This window comes from Micropterus dolomieu, linkage group LG20, assembly GCF_021292245.1.
Source record: "Micropterus dolomieu isolate WLL.071019.BEF.003 ecotype Adirondacks linkage group LG20, ASM2129224v1, whole genome shotgun sequence".
NCBI lineage: Eukaryota > Metazoa > Chordata > Actinopteri > Centrarchiformes > Centrarchidae > Micropterus > Micropterus dolomieu.
The window spans coordinates 15,462,709-15,483,555 of NC_060169.1; the positions used below are offsets into that span (position 1 = coordinate 15,462,709).

At 41.5% G+C, this 20,847-nt stretch overlaps 1 protein-coding gene across 2 annotated transcripts in view; it reads left to right on the forward strand.

Moving 5' to 3' along the window:
- The window catches only part of ankrd11 (ankyrin repeat domain 11), a 121,732-nt gene that overhangs the window by 28,128 nt on the left and 72,757 nt on the right, over positions 1 to 20,847 (forward strand). For both annotated transcript variants that reach the window (XM_046032017.1, XM_046032018.1), the window contains exon 2: positions 6,976 to 7,052. The gene's annotated coding sequence lies outside the window, so the exon portion shown is untranslated. The remainder of the gene's footprint in view (positions 1 to 6,975; positions 7,053 to 20,847) is intronic.

The window sequence follows — 20,847 nt, forward strand, 5'->3', positions numbered from 1 at the left end:
TTGGGATTAAGTGCCTTTCTTCCATAGATTCTTGCTGGAGGACCTGATAACACTTGTTAGTGGGCTGAATGGAGATGATGTGCGCACAGCTTCGTCCATGTGGTCTGGCTCACCTTCATCATCAGGAGTTTACTTTTTTACTAGTCTTAACGTACACTACAGTACATCAGCTCAATATAGCATCTTCTTATTAGTTTACTAGAAAGAGGAGTGTCTGTATTATTGACAGTATTTAAGTCATTTCAAAAGGATTTCTAAATGTTAGTTCTATCCTGCATTGTATTTGATAATTGAGCTGGGTGCTTCACTGGATTTCTGCATGTGGTGAAGATATCAATCATATGTATTAAACTATGACAGTATGTGTACTGCTACATGCTAATATGTATTGAGCATCCTATTCTGAACATTGAATGTTAGTGTTCCACATTGTGAGTATATTTGTTAAGCTGTGATAATGTTACATATTCATTTTAAGAGTTCAGTTTATAATCTTTAAATTGGACTTTGTCAGAACATAACAGACTTAACATGCAACAAATCTTGCAAAATTGCACTATATTTGTCCCAGCCGGAGTTGTAATTGGTCATAACATATGTGCACAACTTAGTTTAACTTTTTATTTATATGAATCTCAGTGATGGATAACGGTGTTTCACCTACTTCGATAGGATATTTACTATATAGGCAAGAGACTTTTGTGTAGCTTTTGACCTGTTGATGGGGCCTAGGATTATTTTAGGCTAATTGATTAATTCTAATGAAGCACCTCTGAATAGCACTACTATGAACGTTCCAACTACTATATTGTCATTGATGTCCTTCAAGTTCATCCCAGCGACATCAGAGAAAACGCTTCCAGTGTTATTTATTGGGGGATGTTTAAATTCCGTGGAAAATGGAAAAGTGTTTGCCTCAGTTGCACAGCCAAGCTGACGATACAGTGCACAGACTGTATATTGAAAACACATGCACGTTTCGAGTTGAGGCCAGCATTTGAAAAGACATCTTTTGAATGTGAAGATTTTCTACCCAGTCCAGAGAGCTTGTTACCTTGACAACAGCAGAAGATTCATAGCAAGGGGAAGTGAGCGAGTGAGCTATGCTTGCCGCGCCATGGCTGTGCCGAACATACGAGCGCTGTCGCTAACTGTGTCACGAGTACTGCTGCTGCTGTCTTCTCATTGCAGCCCCCCCCCCCCCGCGCACACACACACACCCCTTCATTTAATATCAGGCTTTTATTTAGCTGGTTTGTTGTAAAGTTGGTATCCATCCTCCCAGCCATCTGACAGACTCACCTTTTTATCTTTGTTATCTTGACAGTTTTTTTCCATAACTCCCTGCTCCCACTTTCACCCTTCTCATCCTCTCCTCTGCATTTGCTTTTTTATTACCTCTTATTGCCGTCTACAATGCCGATGCTTTATCTCGCTCTAGTGTGACTGACTGTCTGTGTTGGTTGCTCATGCAGGAGATATGAAGGATCAGTGTTCTGTGGTCCCTCCCTGTAGAAGCTAGGCTTTATCAATAATGTAAATGTTTTTGAAGGGGAGAGGTGTGGTGTGCATCTCCTTTTTCTCTCTCCTCCTCCTGCCCCCTCCTCCTCCCCCCAGCTGTCTCCCCACACCCTCCAGTGTCAGATTTCCCCTCCAGTGTTTGAGCATAGAGAAGCAGATGACTGAATCTAATTAGTGAAGATATTACAATAAGCTCCGATATCTGATGCTTTGACATACTGCAGGCCGAACCCAGGCTGGTATATTGAGCTGCTGTTGCTTCCTATTGTTTATTTAGTTTAGTGCTCAGACTCAATATAGGGGTGGGCTCACCATCACATCTCTAGTGACAGCCAGTCCCCCCAGATACTGTAGGCACTGTACCCTCCATCAGGCTAACATACAGTCTTACAGTATAAGGTTTGTCACAGCGAAATTGAACAGTCTAAACTGACAAATTTGACAAATTTTGAAAAATTTCATTTTTTTGATGGGAGGGTGTTTTTTCAGATACTGGTGAGATAATAAGATATAAACCATGAAGTCCATTTTGAATATAGATCCATGAGTTTGCATTTCGGACACTGCATAGATGTTTATAACATAATGAGGAAAGTTTTTACTGCTCAGGAACACATTTATTTCTATCTTTCATCGCAGTGATTATGTGGTAAACGGTAGAAATAGAGAGTTCATGTAAGTAATCGACCATGAGGATCCACTTATTTGATTGGTCAAAGCAGCACATTGCCCAGTGACGTCAGGTAAAGTTCCAACAAAAGTGAGCCATGTTTTATTTTTATGCCTGACGGCCCTTCGTTTTTCTGCTGGAGCCATCTGCATTGGCACCCCCTCTGCGTTGTCAGAATGGCCTCGTTTAAATCAATAAAAAGGCTTTGTTGTGTCACACAGGGCTATGGTTGGTCTGAGCAGAACCATAGGCTCATTTTGATTGATGTGATTGTACTTGAGTTTACTACATTGCCATTAATTGGACAGCATACCACATAACTGTAAGCTAATTTATTATTGCAGATGTTTATCACCAGACTGCTTTAGGTAAACATGCTTCATTTCATCAAGCCATACTGTACTACATGTTAGTTGTTTTTTTTCTTGCTGAGATTCTCTGCCAATATTTCTAAATCTGTGCTTACTGTGTCCTGCCTATGAACTCCACAAAATTCAGCTAGACTGTGAATTTTGTTTGAGATTATCTACTGTGCTGCAAAAACTGCAGTGTGAGTGTGAATGTCCCTGCATGATGTGTACGAGCCCTGTGACACGCTTTATGAAATCAGACAGAGGTCAGTGCTGTTGTTCCAGCTCGCCTTTCAGCTGGCTCTGATCAGTTCTCTGATAGGATAGCCAGACACGGGACTGACTAGAGACATGCTCTATAGCCTTGTGGGGCACTGGCGTGTTTGTGTTATGGTCCACATTTCCTATATAGAAGCAGCTGTGATACCAGTTTGTCTTCTGGTACAGTTTTGGTCTTCCTGTAATCAGATGCCAAATGACAGAAGCAGGACAAAAGATGTCTGTGTCATGAAGGCAGCATTAGAGCTCCTGTCTCCTCCTTAATCCCACAGTACCCAGGGGAGTTCTCCCTCTTCTGCACACATACTAACGCCATGTGTCACCACCGGTCTTGCACATGGAATCAGCAGTCTTCTATTCTATTGTTTGGCCCACCAGGAAGCCTTGTTGGCTGGATTTGATGCGTCTATTATACCAATTACACCTTTACATAATATCTAACGTCTTCCTTTGCCAGTCATCTCCGGGTGTCCCCTCATCTCAAAAGCCTGATACCAAATCTTTGCATGCTAGACATCGGCGCGCACGGGGGTCTCTACCATAGTAGGTTAAAATAGTAGGACATTTGCAGTGTTGATACCGCTATTACAACGGTTAGGTAAGCAAAACTAATTAGCAATTGGTCCTGCTTTGCTGCAACCAAAATCCTTCAGTCACTCTAGTGCTGTGCCATTCTCTAAGCTCCAGTGAAGAGATTTATCCTTATCTGCAATCATGTCTGCAAGCACCAAAGACACCCTCTGATTCTTGTGGAAGGTCACTGTTAAAACCAGCGCTCTCACTTACAGCAGTGTTTTGAAGAGCTGGTTAGGCAGCTCCGTTGACTACACACGTGCTAACTCACTGCCCTGTGGCTTACAAACTTATCAGTTTCTCACCAATAAATAAAAACCAATAAATAGCAAACACCTCCAATGCTGTGATGGGCTCAGCAAAATGTTCTTTAACACACTGCTGATATTTCAGCTGTTAGAAAACAGGGACATGTCCAGTAAACATCCAAAAGAATTGAATGGCCAGACATAATGTGATGGTGATGCAGAATTAGGCATGGCAATGCTGAATGTTTTTGCCTCAGCTCCACATAGGGTGGAGACAGCGCTTTGACATAAGGCTTGCTCAAATGGAGCCCAACTTTGGGCAAGGGATTGCCCCTTCGTCTCTGACCTTTTCACCAGCTCTACGGCAATAGTCTTTTGCACAAATATTACATAGCTTATATAGATTATATTGGAATTATATCTGCCAGCGTGGACAGACTTGTGCATGCATTTTATTGTCTTTTCTAATGACTGATCTGATCGAGGATATAATTGATGTTCTGTGTAAATTTGGCCTGTCAGCAGTGTTTTGTGTGTGCTACACACGTATCACCCTCTCATTCTCTCATGGTGTAGCTTAGTCGAAGCTAATTAGCTATGAAGCAACCGTTACTAAAGAGCCTGTCAATGCCATCCCGTATGAAACCACTCCAGCCCTGTAAACATATTGGGTTTGTTGGAAATTTCTTCCTAAACAGAGTTCTGTTTGACACGTACTACAATTAACAGTGGCATAGTAATTTGTTCAATTAATGTGTGCATGCAACAGCATTTGGTAGAAACTTAAGTGTTACTACCGGGATGTTTCACTGAAATTGTTACCATTTTAATAAATATAAGGATCACATTGGTGGGGAACTATAAGAGTCAGGTTGTGATTGAAAACAACTAGATCTCTTCTGAATGTCCATACTAGAAAGCAGAGTGAAAAGTCATTCATGTGGATAACTGCAGACATTTTAAGACATTCTCTCCTGGAAGGTATTCATAGTGTTGCACTTAGCTGTACACACGAAAGTGGCAGACATTGTTATGTAAGGAATGAAAAAAGGATCTTAAGGGAGAAGTTCAGACCTGCCTCCTTTGTCACCTCTGCACAGCTGGCCAGTCACTGTTAAGTGAGCGTAAATGTCGTATTGTTTGTTTTGTAAAGTTACAGAAACGGTGGGACACAGCCATCCCAATTCTGATGTAGGAGACTTAGTAATCACTTTAAGTTTTACCTTGCGAAAACCTGTTGCAATTGACTCTTGATGTGTATTTTTTTAGTGTATGGCACTATACAACACACTTTTACAAGGTTTTGTAAAGTAAAATGAAAACAAATGTCAGTCCGGATCTCCTGTAGGAGGAAAACTTACAGGATAAGCACCACCTTTCTCAATCCTCTGTAATAACAACATATCAAAGTTTAAAAGCAATTTTCAACCATTAGCAACTCTTAAGAGGCTTGGTACACCTGTGAAATTGTCACTGAAATAGACAATAGGTGATTAGTTTTCTTACTCAAAGCGGCTCCACTTGTGTCACTCCCTTTACTGTCAATGTAAACATTTTCATTGTACAATAATACTTGACTGTCCCATGGTTTGCTTGCTAGCACGTCTTTATGTTAGGAAATGATAGAAATGGAAACTTTGTAATAAAGGCGTGACTTACTGCTTATGCCTTCTTGTCTATCTATTATCCCTAATTTGGAGACTAAACTTGGTCTTCCTAAAGTTTTTGGATTTACAGTGTTATGCTCATTAGTGTAGACATGCTTTTTAAATACAATTCTTGTCTGTTTTTGTAGGTGATCATCAAGGGGGATTGTCTGTATACTGTTTCCAAAACTCTGTTGGGAGGGTAGTGTTCTGTTCCCTAGCTGGATTATAACAATCCGTCAATCCTGTGCTTCCCGCTGGGAAAACCCCACAGGTTCCACTCAAGTACAAACACAAATACGCATCTAACCATCATCCTCCTTACCACTTAGGCCATCCCAGTGAGGTCTGGCCTTAATCCTGTCCCACGTACCCACCTGCCACCCTGCTTGCCTTTGTACTCTATCCTGTAAAATCCTCCACACAGGTCCTGTTTGATATTATGTTGTAGCAGATATATAAATGAGCACTTACAAATAATAAATAAACACTTGCACATTTATCTGCACAAAATGCAGTTCTGGTGCTACAAGTACTGTCTTTTTAAATAGTGGAAGACTTGACATCTAGCTGCTGCTGACTGTTAGTCTTCATTACACTTATGGGGAGTCCCATAATCAATGGAGTGTCACCAGTGTAGCCCAACACTGGTCCTCTGTTAAATACCCCCTCCCCTCCCCCTCCCTCCCCTCCCAAATCCAGATAAACCCCTGTCCTCATACTTGGAAAGGGATTGGGGGGAGGGCGACCAGCCAGGAAGGTTAGGAACATGAGCATGACTGGGATGCTGGGCTTTAGCTGGTTAGGTAGGGGCTTCTTTTGCTCCATTTGGCTGCTTATTGTGGACCAGATATGGAAATGTATTTGGGACAACCAAGCTAAATCTTCTACTGATTTGCTGCTTATAGTCTTTGGTATTTGGCTATGACTAGTGGCTTATGTTACATAAGGTAAACTAACCTAGCTAAATATTGCTGTGAGACTGTCACTGACTTTCAGTTCACTGACTTGAGGTGTCCTCTGTATATGTGCTACTTTTACAGTCCATTAAACATAAGTATAAAAAAAATATAACTTGCTGCTTTGAGCAGTTGTTCAACGCTATTCGGCTTGTTGGCTTTACTAAATTAATGTGTCTCCATCTCTTTGCCACACACGACAAAATACAGGCTGTTTATTAATGGCTGAATCGAATGTTGTTGAATCTATTTTGTGTGCACAATCTACAGCTGGTACCATTTGTCATGGTTTCATGCTCTGTCACAAAAAAGACAACTTGTGATTGTCTGCATTCCTATAAGGAAGTTTAAAACCAAAAATATTGGTAAACCAATAATTTGTCTATACCTACTTCACATTGAGATGTGGGCTCCGTACATATGATTCAGGAGAGGACAAAGCACAGGTCTGTGATACAGAGCTATGTTATTTTGGATAAAGACAAGATTTGGAGTGCCAAGTGTTGGGTCGAGGGAACGAAAAGGACCAAATGCCTCAGTTCATGTTAATGCCTCTGTATCCTGTTCTTCCATCAGCCTTTCTCAGCATGCCAGCATATTATGGAGGAACTGATACTGGGAGGAGAAACATGACCCTCTGCATCCACACCAATACCCATCTGTAAGGAATGTGAAACCTGTGCTGTCCTAGTAATTAATGCTTGGTTTTGTTTTCTTCTTGTTTTTCAGGATTCTCTGGACTCTGCAGCAGGTGTTTTTCTAGTTGGATTTTAGCCCACTGACATTCTCCCACAGCCATGGAATCGGTATGTTGACTAATAACATCTTTTTGAAACTATAACCAGCAGACTTGATGACTTGACTCTACCCTTGTAAAAGCTGCTTTCATTGGAACACTATTACTAAAGCACTTGTTTCTTAAAAATATGTTTTTTTGGCTTTTTTGGGGTCTATCTGTTTGTGCTGGCATCAAAATACATGGTATGCGGTACTTTATGGTGTGTGTATGTGTGGGCATTCTTATGAATACATGCGTTCATAATTTTACTATATAAGGAATATTGGCCCCTCCTTTTTTGCTTTGTGGAATGGAGTTTATGGTCGTGTCAACCATGTGACATATGAAAACATGTATTTTGAATTGCATATTTGTTAATTGTTTAGCTTAGCGAATGACATCATTACAATAATGGAACATCAGATAGCTCAGTATTTCTTGTTTAACCAAACAACCAATGTAGTGGGTTATTTTTCTCTTTCTTTTTGAAGTGTGACGAAAGACTCTGTGCTTGAGCGTACTCGTATACATTGTGCTTAAATACTACAAGCATCAGGCTCTACCCTTTATTGTTAGTCATGCAGGAGACTGTGTGTGCAGGAGTTGCTTGTACCAACAGGCAGGCTGAAAGCACAGCAGCATTGAACTCTATCCACTGGAATGCATCTATTAAGAACAAGGCTTAGTGCATGCCTAACCTCTGCTTTCCTGTCCCTTTGTCAGAGGCTGTGTCTATGTCTGTGCGCGCACGTGTGTGTGTGTTAGACTGTGAAAAGTAGGTCACAGCTTCTGTAATGCAGAACTAACATGTGTCCAACAAAAGCCCTCCATTACCCCATCTCTGTCTCACTCACACATGCACTGCAGATGCTAAAATGCATATTCCTGTCAGTGAAAGCTTTGATCAGAAATTCTAGATTATGAATGTCCACATTAACTGTACATCTTAATGTCACACTAGTTAACAATGTAGTGCAAAAGCAGTGCAAGCAAAGTTCCACACCAATCTAACTACTGTCAAAGTATTCAAGCCACAGCTTAATAAAGGACAGTTGTTCAAATTTCTGTCAAACAAGCAGATTTTACCTGATTGTTGCTATCATGGATTGCATTCATTGCAAAGGTGTGTCAATATATCCGAGCAAGTTAACTTTCATATACATTAAACAAGCAAACAACGCTGCTGTTTCCTTGAATGTATAAATTGTGTAAATAGCAAACACATTTTCTGGTTTAAAAGCTGTGGACAAATGATTTGTCGTCTTTACCAACTGCAAAACGACAAAAATATGACACATCTACATTTTTTAAGTTGTAAATGTGCAAAACAATTGACCAAGAATAATAGAAGACCTGCACCACTTATGTATTTTTCAATATGCATAGATTAAAATGTGTGCTAGCTATCCCCTATAGCAACAAATGGCCTGTCTGTATCATATTTATGCAGGCAGCTGTTAGCTATCCGGCATGGGCAGACTGAGTAAAGTAGAATCCACACACCGTTCAGTCTATTTGCACGGCTTGACATCTCGTAGCCAGAGTTGACATCTCTTTAGCCAACACAATTTGGGCTCAGATCAGCGTACAACATCTTTTTATCAGTTTTATCCCTCTCATAGAAGCAATCATTAGATTGGTTATGAAATAGCCCCAGTCGGCTTACCATCTCAGGTCACGATAGTCCTGTAAACTGCAGCCGGTTCGTAAACACTAACTGTTTATTCATGCCACAGCTTTACGGGAATGTCATGACTCAAGCCTGCTAATATAGCCAGCTTGGGCACGTTTTCTGAGAAAAGGTTGATCTTGGGATTTTAAGAATAGATACTGGATCATTGAAACACATTTTTTCAAACTAGCCTTAACAAACAGCTGCAACACCAGCTCATCCCCTTCTTCTTCTGCACAAATTCATCTCCATCCCGCTTTTTCGCTGACCCTCTTCCTCTCTTGTGTCTGTGTGCCTGTGGCTGTGCACCAGCAAGAGCTGCTACTGTTTACCTCTCCGAGCTGCCTATATCTGCTTACTGTCAGTGGAAACCAAGGAAACTGATCACAAAGCTTATTATGGTGCCAGGAGTGGAATACATGCTGTGTACGTGTGTGCCTATGGGGGCTGGATACACACAAACCCTCTGCCACTCTCCTCCTCCCTCTCCTCATGTGATACCAGTCACATGCTTTCCAGGCAAGCAGCTAAGTAAATCAGAATCAGACTTTTATTTTTAACTGCTTTAAATCCTCCATCTCTAGTCTCCATGGTTGGCAGAACTGGCTGAGGTGCCTGTTGATCACTTGTCCTTTTCTTCACTGTGTGTTTCTCTTTCACTATGTACTCGTGCCACTTCCCCTCAGCCTCATTAAGCTCATGCCATATCTGACTACCTGCGTCCCTATCTTGGTTTTTATGTGGGTTTGACAGTGCTCTGCTTTGGCATGAAAGCGTGAATATAGAGCCACTACAATGTACCAGTCTAGTAGATATTAGTGGTGACTAGAAGCCCTTTCACACGTATATTCTTCTATGCTCTATTACTGAAACGCTTGAATAAGACAATGTAGAGCAGAAGCTGTTGCATAATAAGCATTAACTTTTTATAACGACTGAATAAAGAGGTCCTACCACACTAGACAAGAGCATTTGCACCAGCTGCTTTATTGAATCATAAATATAAAATCAACATTGCAAATGTGACAACCGTGTGTAGCACATAGGAAAAATATACATATCTGCTATAAATGTACAGTTTAGCAGTGATGTATTTGGAACCACAATGTCAGGCCTTGTGTGAACTTTGACCTCTGTTTATTTACATGTAGTTCTATCTCTTAATCTAGTATGAGTAGCCAGAGTGTGTTGATTGTGTCATTATCGCATGTCATACACAGGCTTTTTGTATGAAAGCGGTGTCTCCTCTGTATGCTGTAGCCAGCCATCAACAGTGCTGATATCATTCTGACTGTTATCTTTCAGCAGAGGAGCTGAGAGGGGAGGTGTCTGTGTGTTCTATTTGGTGCAGATGAAAGGCTAAAATTCTTGTAATCACACCTTCTCCACTGGTTTCCTCACAACTTCCCTTCTATCTCTTCTGCCTCCAAAGCAGGGCTTGTTCTTCAGTGGGGATTAGTGTGTGCAGCAGCTCTGAACAGGGAAGTGGGCCCTGCCAGTCACATTACATAACTCACCTCCGCTAGTGCGGCTCGGCCTGGCCCGGCTGGAGAGACTACTATAGAGGCTTTGTTTTCCCAGCCTTCCCTTCTTCCTCCCCTCTGCTGCTCCTCCTCCTCCCCCTCAGGCAGGCTGCATACTGATGTCGTATAGAAGGAGTCTGTTTGCAATGAACAGGCTAGGCACTGTGGCATGGAGTGTGGAGAAATACGCTAATAGCAAGCTGAATGGCAGGGAGTTCACATCTTAGGCAGAGGAATTTGAGGTTTCCCGTAAGTCGTACAGTTTCAGGGAGATAGGAAGCAAGGAAATGCAGTACTATGCATTACTGCTTGCCCATGGGGTTCCACATCAGCATGCTCTGGAGACACAGAAGGTCAGAGTTCATTTGAGGAGAGTTAGAGCTCTGTGTCACATTTCTCAAGGTTCACAGGTTGTGAGATGGTTTGTAAGGATTCCTTAATTCTGTGTTTTTGTGCAGTTGTCCTGTGCAATCGAACACACACACACACACACACACACACACACACACACACTCTTCCTCACCTAGCCGTCTGCTACTGCTAGTAGGAAGGAAAAAGGGAGGCGAGTGTGCTCTGTGTAATAGAGGTTCAGACCAGTTAGGGCTCTGTGTGAGTAGAAGTAACTTGTAGGCGTGAGAGTGAAAAGAAGAAATAGCAGTACATGGCAAAAGCTTTATGTACAACATCTTCCAGCTTTGAGCCCAAGGCTTACTTTTATTTTTGTGTTTTTCTGTCTTAGGCGTTGTCGAATTTAACTGTTGAGAGGAGTTCAGTAGTGAAATGATAAAGACAGAAGGTAACTCGGCACCAGAAGACACTTGCTGTCTTACATTCAGTGAATAATGTGTCCAAAACATTATTTTAATAGCGTGCCTATAATCATGCTAGAAGCATATTCATCAAGTTGTGTAGCTTTTGTCTCTTGGATTGCCTGTCACAAACTAACATGATGCTGCAACAGTTAATGTAGTTCATACTGCATTTTTGCACAGTAAATTAGGTTGGGTATTTCTCTCGTTTATTATTCTGAAGGGTTTTGGTTATTTATATCTGTGCAAAGGTAATAATATATGTACAAGGGTCAGACAAGTCATCTATCATTGCAAAACCTATTGGCAAGTATTTGCGTAGAAATAAAATGGACAATAAATGTCAATACTATAAACATTTCATTCACACGAAAGTCCCTCCGGCTGTCTAAAAATAAATAAAACTAGAACTGCAAGCAGTTGTGCTTGTTTAGTTGCCCAGCGCAAGCTGCCCCCCTGGCCCCGCAAGTCGGCCCGGGCGCCCAACCTTGGCTTGGGGGGCCCGTGGAGAATAAATGAGCAGATTTATAAATGATAGGGTCTTGCAGTTATGGAGATCTGAAATGAATGTATGTCTATGGGAGTGTTATTTGATTTCCAATTAATAGCGCCACAGCCCCTCGGGAGGGCGTGGCAGATAAGATCCCCGAGTTTGGTGCTGATCGGCCATTCCAAACGATCTGACGTGACATCCTGTTTTTAGCGTTTGCGCAAATATTTGTTAGCTTATAATTCGGACGTTTTTTGTCGGATCAAAATTCCCTCTATAAACATTTAATGGCTCGGCCAAGAGATGGTCTGTGCCAAGTTTCGTGCCGATCGGACTTGTGGCTTCAGAGGAGTTACTTAAAATAGGTTTTTCAGTTTTCCTGACTTATCAAAATGAAAACATCAATGCACAGAGGCGTGTGTTATAACATCGTAATCGGCAGAATCCCCCAAACACGTAGGCATAGTTGGTTAATGAATGTGAGATGTAGTGGCGCGTAATTCTGAGGCAAAATGTGCCTTGGTTCAAAATCCCATTGAAATGAATGGGATTTTCCGACGGTATTTGAGCTTCCACTATAGTACCACCTTTAGGCCGAATTGCAATTTTTCAGGTGTCATTAGGGCCCCATGGAGAACAATAGCTCCAAATTTGGTATCAATCAGACTTGTGGTTGTGGAGATATAAAATGCATGTAAGTCAATGGGATTTTTTTTTGACGTCTTTAATCTGCAATAACAGCCACCTATGGGCATATTTGGGTCAACCTTGGTGCCTGTAGTGAGGGGACCATGCTGAACAATTCGGTTCAATATTCATGTCAATGTGACTTGTGGTTATAGAAGAACAATTTTTGGGGGTTGAATAACGCCACCTAGGGGTGAGTACCACCAAATTTTGCACAACCACGATGTCTTGCATTCGCGGGTTCCCAGCCCACTCTGGCTTGGACCCCTAAGAATACATACAAATTGTAGTATCTGTGCACAGCCATGAACACAGGATGTTGGTTGGCTTTCATCGAGATTTTTTTTTTTTTTTTGCTCTTGCTGGGAGGTCATGGTTGTTTCCCGATCACTGTTTTCCACAAGCTTAAGTACATGTTAATACACGCACTCACAAACAGGATCTGTACCTGATGGTTAGACTGATTTAGACTCACTGCTGCTTTATAACGTTGGTGGTCTATGAATTGCCATGTATTCTACTAACCACTTATTCTCTCATCAACTGGAACCCTGTATTTTAGAAAAAACTACAGTCACATGTCGCAGTCTCCTTATTCAGTCATATCCGCTACCGTCTCTTCTTGTAATTCTGATTCATCTTTAACATCACTTCGGTATATACAGCAGCTTTTATTTTATTTCTTTTTATTCAGTGTGGCTCAGCCATGTGATTAATTTATCTTCACATTTTTCTTGTCATGCACTTGTTATAAGTAATAAAATACAGATTGGGTCAGTATAGTTAAATTCTTCAATATACAAACCCAAAATATTCCCACAACGTGATAACATCATTTCGATATATCATTATCATTATTATATAATATTGTGCTGAAATTGATGAATGTTATTCCTTAACCCTACACTTAATATTGGTGAACTATAATATAGTTTATTCTATAGGTGTAGTGGTGCTGCTTCGTTGTCACTTTTGATAAAAGCTTCATCCCAATACTACAAATGTAAAAGTGGTGACAGTCTAGCACTGCGCATCTCGACTTTACATTTGTATACCATCTTGGCTTCATCTCGTGCATTTGGAGACGAGCTTGACTGTGCTTTCAGTGTGTCAGCCATGAGCCAAGTTCCCATCAAAGAGTAGTTGCTACACCAAAGACTGTTTAGATGTAACGGCTAAGTTTAGAGCTGCTAGGCCGTTGTCCAAGGTGGGGGAGGATAAGATAACATTAAAGAAGCCCTCCCTTCTCACACGGTTTGGTTTTGTTTGTCCATCCAATAACATCCAACAGGCCTCATCCAGCTCCTGTGGATGGTGTGCACTGATACAAATGTTGGGGTTGTTGATAGTGTGTACAAATACAAATCTTATTCATGTTTTCCAGCTCTCAACATGTCCCTATTGCTCCTAGAATCACAAACAAGGACACATACTTTCACAGATCTGTCAATATAGTTTGCTAGAATACATGTATCTTTGGCATTTGTAATACCATGTATGTAACTAAAAAAAAATGACTGTGCAGAAGTACAGTGCGCCAAATGAAAATAAACCATCTGCTTTAAGGTGTTCCAAAGTTTTGAATATTGGCATGTTTAGTTTAAGGTTATATATTTTAATGAAGTTGACTGCAAAGCATCTCATCATTCCTTCTTTCTTGCTAATACCTCCATCTACCCAGGACAAAACTGAAGACAGTAGACAGATAAAACAAAGGGACACATACTGCGTTATATAGTTTTATGTCGCCACATCAGTGTGTAAGAGCTCACCCTGGATTAGCAGCTATAGTTTGAATTGCTAAACTTAACCGTATGTTTAATTGTGTCGAGTTTCTGCAGGAAAACCTTTTTGTCGTATGAGAGTGCAATGCTATTGAATGGGTCTCTATTTCTAGGAAAGCAGTCAAACCACGCATTAAAGGTAGAATGAGTGCAGAGAGCAGCTAAGATCCCTACTCTACTGTTTCTAGCCATAATGGTAACAATAATGGACTGATTTGTTTATGTCAGAAAGGCATCTGGTTTCAGGAAATTCAGCCCTGAATGGGCTTGGGTATGTCATTCATTCATTCATTCATTCATTCATTCATTCATTCATTCATTTATTTATTTATTTTCTGCCAGTGATCTGAATTCCATCAATTTGAAGGCAGGCATGCACACATATACAAACAGACCTATGAAACACGCGGTTACGCAATCAAGTCAACCTGCACAACACATCAAACCTATACATAGGCCATGTGGCAAAGCGGTCCTTGTCTGGCCCCACTCTCCTGTCCTGATCACAGCCACAGAGCAGTGACCTTGGTTTCAAGTAGCTGTACTCTGTTAGAAAGCCAACACCTCTCCTGGGATGGGCTGACCTTGTTGTCTGACATACTGTAAGTCTGCACGCCCCTCTCTCTGTCTCTCTCTCTCTCGCTTGCTAATTCACTCACGCACACCTCAGCGGCCTAAACAAGTCCTTCTGTGTTAACTTCGCCATTGCAAATCTAGTACAGTATAGAAGCAGGTCTCTTTGTTGTGTTGTTTAAATACAAAGGTGCACTAACCATGAGGGTTCAGCAGATTTGGGCCTCTCCCTAGCCAGGTGTTCCTTCATCAGACATCTCCTCCTCTCAGTGACAACATACTCCTTTGAGGGTGTAGCAGCAGTACACACTCTTGTCCCCCTCCCTTTATGTTCGTGCCTTTGATTCCCTGCAGCTGTCCAGCTGTGCACAGAACATGAATTGGTCCAGGCATGTATATTCATGTCATCGAAGGCCCATAATTGAAATGGTGTTCATGTGCTGAGACTTTTTGCTCTCTCACTTGATTTTTTGTATGTATAGGCCAGGGGTCATGTGTGGGAAGTAGAAAGCAAAAATTAGAAGTGTATAACGTTCAGTGTTTACATGAATTCTGTGTGATTTATAATCAGAGAAAGAATTCTCAAGTTATTGCAACTGTTATGTAAACACTGCAAACAGGTTGTTGTATATTATTGTAAGGTCATTGTAGGTTACAGGTTGTTGTATATTATTGTAAGGTCACTATCAGAGTAAGTGAGCTGGGATGCTTAGTCTTTCAATTTACCCACGCTATCTTACACACTTACCAGTCAGTGGAATATAAGTGTGGTGAAACTTGTCCTTCCGTCTAATCCACATTGAACGTCCATAAATGCATTTACTGTCCTCTTTTTAAACTTTTTAATCATTGAAAGAAGCAAAATGTCATTGGAGATAAACCAGAAATGCTTCTTTAGCCTCTAGACTTCTGAATGGGCGGGCCAGTGTACATGTTTGACTGACAGCTGAGCCTGCAGTGGCGGAGATCCAATAAACACACAGTAAACAAGCTGCCCCTGGTAACTGTAGCTTACCAGCCAAGGGCAGATATCAAAAGATGACCAACACAATTTCACATCTGAGAGGAACTTTTAAGATGTGTAGGTATTTGTTAAGCTGTTCAAAATCTTACAGCTGACTAGCAAACTAGCTATATGTCCTGCAAGATGAAGTTAGCAGATGTACTTTCCCTGGGGGATGTCTGTTTGCTAGCTCATTTAGCAAGCCAAGGTGAAACACAAGATATGTGTTCATGCTTTTAGATAAGGAGACGGTGGCTCAAAAGGAAATGTGTGCTGTAGTTTACATTCTGTGTGTCCAAGTCACAGGCTGCTTTCTTACGGTCAGTGTTATCCCTATGGCAATGACTGTGGTCACAGACAGACAGCAGGCACCTTCATTAGACTGAAAAAATAAGTCTCCCTTCCAGGTAATGATGACTGAACATATATAGAGCATTTCTGTATCGTGTAGCAAATAAAATGCAGACAACCACAATTCTTTCTCCAGATTTACACTGGTAAGTAATAAAAAGTATTAACCAACTCATACACCTGTTTTCTATCAAGACAGTGTTTCCCACAGAAGCTATATTCTAATGTTAACATTGCTATCATTATTAGCTAGGGCTGGACCCGAATATTCGAATATTTGACCGTTGGGTACACATTCGATTTTCAATTAAGAGATTCTATTATTAATGGGTTTTTTCGCGTGCCTGACCTCCGCCAACAGCAGTGAACGTAACGCTCCAGTTCACATCAAAGGGAAAACGAAATGAAGCTCTCAGCTGTGTGTGAGCACTTTAAACTGAGTGATGACAGCAGTAGTGTGGATGTTATGGTGTTTATTAATTTTACAATTGCTTAATTTCATTACAGATCAAAACAGTCAAATTTCCTACATTTTAAAATTAATCAGTAAACTGTAGGCTTGAAACAAACAAACAACAACATAATGAATGCATTTAAATAAGCCTAATTATATTAGGCCGATTGTAGAAGAAGAGCATTTAGTCGCTATAATTAAAGTTAAAAGTGAATTTTGCATAATAACATGTTAGATTTAGTTCCACTACCGAAAATACGCTCATCCCGTGCGCTCTCCGCCTGGACCCCGGACCGGCTAAACTATTCCCGGATTCTGCTCTGGACCTGCTCGGATCAGACTCTCTCACTCTTGACTGTCAGCTACGGTTCCCCTTGATCTGTACAGCAGCCCCCAACCCGGTTCGGCACACATCTATTTTCACTCTGCCTCGCTCTTCCACTGCTCAATATCCGATCCTTTTAACCTGCAATAAATATTTTGTCCTGTACTTGGGTCTGCTAGCCTTGCCATAACAAAGTTAAAAACAAAGATTTTGTAATAATCACTTATTTAGCCTAGCTGTGAGAATAAATAAACGGAGCGCTCTCTCTTTCTCCCTGTCTCTCTCACACATGCACACAGACTTGCGCAACCATGCCACCGTTATCTCTCCCCCATCCGATCTCCACTCACTCAGCCGAACTTATTGGGCATTTATCCTTCTGCTGTTCTGCTTCTGTCTATTAAATACATAGCTGTAGCTTGTGAAATTACAGCATGCTTATAAACACACATTTAAACAATCGTCATAACGGGACCACTGAGCGGGGGGCGAAGCTTAGATTATTCGCTCTTAATTACTATCGAGCTCAAAAAATTACATTTGGGCCAGCTCCATTATTAGTTAGGCCCCTTAAATGCTTGCTAATAATTTTTTTGAAGGTGGATGTCTGACATTGACAGCGATGTGCTCTACAGATTTGTGCAGCGGTGTTCATGATACTAACCATTCATCAACACCAGATGCATTCATGAATCTTCTCTGCGTGGAAAAGCTGGCAACAATCCGTACTCCAGCGAACTATCATGTTTCTATTCAGACTGTCCACGGAGAAGAGGAGCTATTTACAGACGTGACAGTTGTCAATAGGTGTGTACGAGAAGACTGCAGCTGATTTTCACCGACTGATAGTCAAACGTGATCTGCAGGCGACTGCAGGGGCGGGGAATAAAAACACTGCAGTCAAGTCGGACACATTCTACCTCTCGTAGATTGCGTGAGCTTAGAACAGTGACTGATCTCTGATCAGGCAAAAGGTGGTTCCAACCTGGTACAGCTGGAGAAAAGGAACTGCGGTTGCCAGACGCAGAAAATTTCAGCCGCCCTGCTCCCTCGAAGTTTTAATGTCGAGCGATTTGATGACGTCTTGCAGTGCTGGCAAAAGTCGTACAAAATTTCTAACCAGCATGCATTATGTTAAGTCAGTGCTCCAATATGTGGCGGTCAGCGATGATATTGTGGTAAGCCGCCACAAAAAAAGTTAATTTATTGGAAACACTGCAAGAGTAATCTTTTTTGTGTGTGACAACATCACAGTAAACATACATATTTGAAATATGATTATATCTGAACCATTTCTTCTAGAATTTATCAATCCAAGGAGGAAAATGGGCGCTTTTGTATAGTGAAATGCTAAAGACATTCTTAAGTGTTTATTTAAATTTATTGGTCAGGTCTTTGGCTCAGGGCATGAGTATCTTGTTGAAGGCCATCTTGAAAACTGAAAAAAACTTTCCCTCTTAAAAAATAAATAAAATAAAAAAATATAAAAACACCCAAACCTGTCAGCATTGTGGTTGATGTGTGCGCTACAGTTGTGTGTATGTGTTTATACTTTGCATCAGGCTGCAGGCTGTGTAAAAACTGGGCTGGGGCCAGCAGCCAGCCAGGAGGACAGACGAGGAAGCAGATGGATCTGTTTGGACTTAACCCTTCCCACGCCACTTCATCCTCCTGGCCCTCCTCTTCCAACTTGCACGCCTATCTGCAGAGTAGAAGGAAGGGAGCTGTGTGTGTGTGTGTGAGAGAGACTTGGGGGATGGGAGGTACATGCTACTAGTACCAAACAGAGAAAGCAGGAAGACAGACAGAATACAGAGAGAGAGAGAGAGAGACTTTACCTTTGCAGACCTTCCCTTACAAACCCTGTGTGTGCTGAACTGTGCTGACATATGGCTGCTGCCTCCATGTTGGAGCTCCTGGTTTGCTCTGTTCGTCTGCTGTCTCTCTTCAGCTCTTTTCCTCCTATGGTACACTTCTGCTGTCGGCTCTCACGGCCAAACCTGCACTTTGCTTGTTTGTCCCAGGAATGCCTTCCCTTTTCTGGAATATAGAGTCACCACACCCTGCAAGATCCACAGGCTGTCTCCTGACAGTTTTAGCCATTCAAGCTCCTACTTTCTTGCTCTGGCTGTCTTTCAGTGGTAGAGGTTTCACCTGAAACATATAATTGCTGTTGCTTCCATGGTCAACCCTTTTGCCACAGAGAGACTTCATCACTAAATGCAGTACACTTTTATGGCTTTTTTAGACATCAGTATGCAGTAGTACTCTTGTGCTCAGAGGTGGTTTGACTGTGAGAATGCTGCTCAGCCAATTGACCCTTTGCTAAGCCCCGCCCCCTTAGTTACTGTTGCTAAGTCCGACAAACTGTTGGCGCTGCCACTGTCTATTACTGAGGTAGAGCGGGTTGGCCGTTAATCGGAAGGTCGGCGGTTCAATCCCTGGCTCCCCCTGGTTGCATGTCGAAGTGTCCTTGGGCAAGATACTGAACCCCGAATTGCCCCTGGCGGCTATTCCGCCAGTGTATGAGTGAGTGAGTGTGAATGTTAGTTTCCGTTTGAGCACTTGTGTATGAATGTGGAGACAGTGTATGAATGTGGAGACAGTGTATGAATGTGGAGACAGTGTATGAATGTGGAGACTGATGTAGTGTAAAAGCGCTTTGAGTGGCAATCCACAGCCGAGATTTTTCTGGATTTATTTCAGGTTTTGGAAAGAGAATAAATCGTACTTCTCCTATCAACCTCTCTGGGTAGCGACTGTAATTATTACAAGTGCCCCAGGAACAGTGTTTGACCAGATCTTAGAAAAATACAGCTAAAAAAAGCACTCGTTTTGACTCGTTTTGTATTAGTCAATGGAACGCAGCTATGAAAGTGTCAGACCTCAGTTAGAGAGAGTCCTATACTGCGCTGTGATTGGCCAGCTGCGTATTCGGGGCGTGGCTTAGCGAAGGGTCAATTGCATGGCCTGGCCAATCTGTCTACAAGCATGCTCAATCAAGGGTTTGCAAGTGATGTTACCTTATTCAGAATTTGCCATTGCATGTTTGCCACAACATTTAGCATCTGCTTTCGGAAAGAAAACATCGTCACAAAGGATGTGAATACTTAAAAAGCTGGTGTACATTGAATTGCACAGACAAAGCAATACAGGGCTCAACGTTAAACTTTTTTGCAATTGGTCCCACCGGGCCAGTGGGTTTGAAACTTACTGGCCCGAAGACAATTTTTTACTGTCCCTGCCTCTAAAAGTTATTTATCAGTGTTACAACAAAACCAAAGACTTAGTTATGTCATTTTGTTGACATGTTTAATCGTTTATTAAATACATCCTGGATATAAAAGAAACTAAACTAAGTTCAGTTAAAATTATAAAAAAAATTAAAAGGTTAAAAAAGCAATTTATTTTTAAAACAAAACATACTAACAGACTCAAACATGATGTGCTCTCTGTCCTGCTGACAGCCAATTAATTAAAAAAAAAATGTATTCACCTCTTTCGCCATGGTAGCGACATGTCAATCACAAGGTAGTCCCGCCCTAAAGCATACACTGCTTTCTGGTCTATTTCCCCCCTAAATAAGACCAAAATTCACTAAATGAACATCTTGTGTTGAAGAAGACTTTAAACTAGCGACTGAGAGCATAAACTCATTAGGAAAGTGTTTACTGAGGTAATAAATCAGCTGAGAACTAGGGTAATTTTACCATTATTTCTAATGGGACCGGACTTCTTTTTCCAGCCAGCAGACTCGCCCCCTGCTGGCTGGTAGAGGGAATGCAGGTTTCCGTCTGCATGGTTTCACTGAACGTCGTTATTTGACCCAGAGGTTGCCTCTTGATTAAGATTAGAGAAATAACATTTGACAACCACTCGTCACGTCACCTCTTGATTGGCCAGCAGTGCACACCGAGATCTGCAAAACAACTGCAGGATGTTGAGTTTCTAATGTTATTTATTTTTATTTTTTTGAGTTGCTGGTTCAACAGTCCGAACGTTACTTTTCACTGACCCCAGGCCATCGGGCCACCGTTATTGTCGAGCCCTGCAATACTTCGAATGGGCTGTTAATGATAACTAAACAAGCAGTTTTCTATTTCAAACATGCAAAAAGGTTATCATTGTAAGCCCTTTGATGAGAATGTGTCT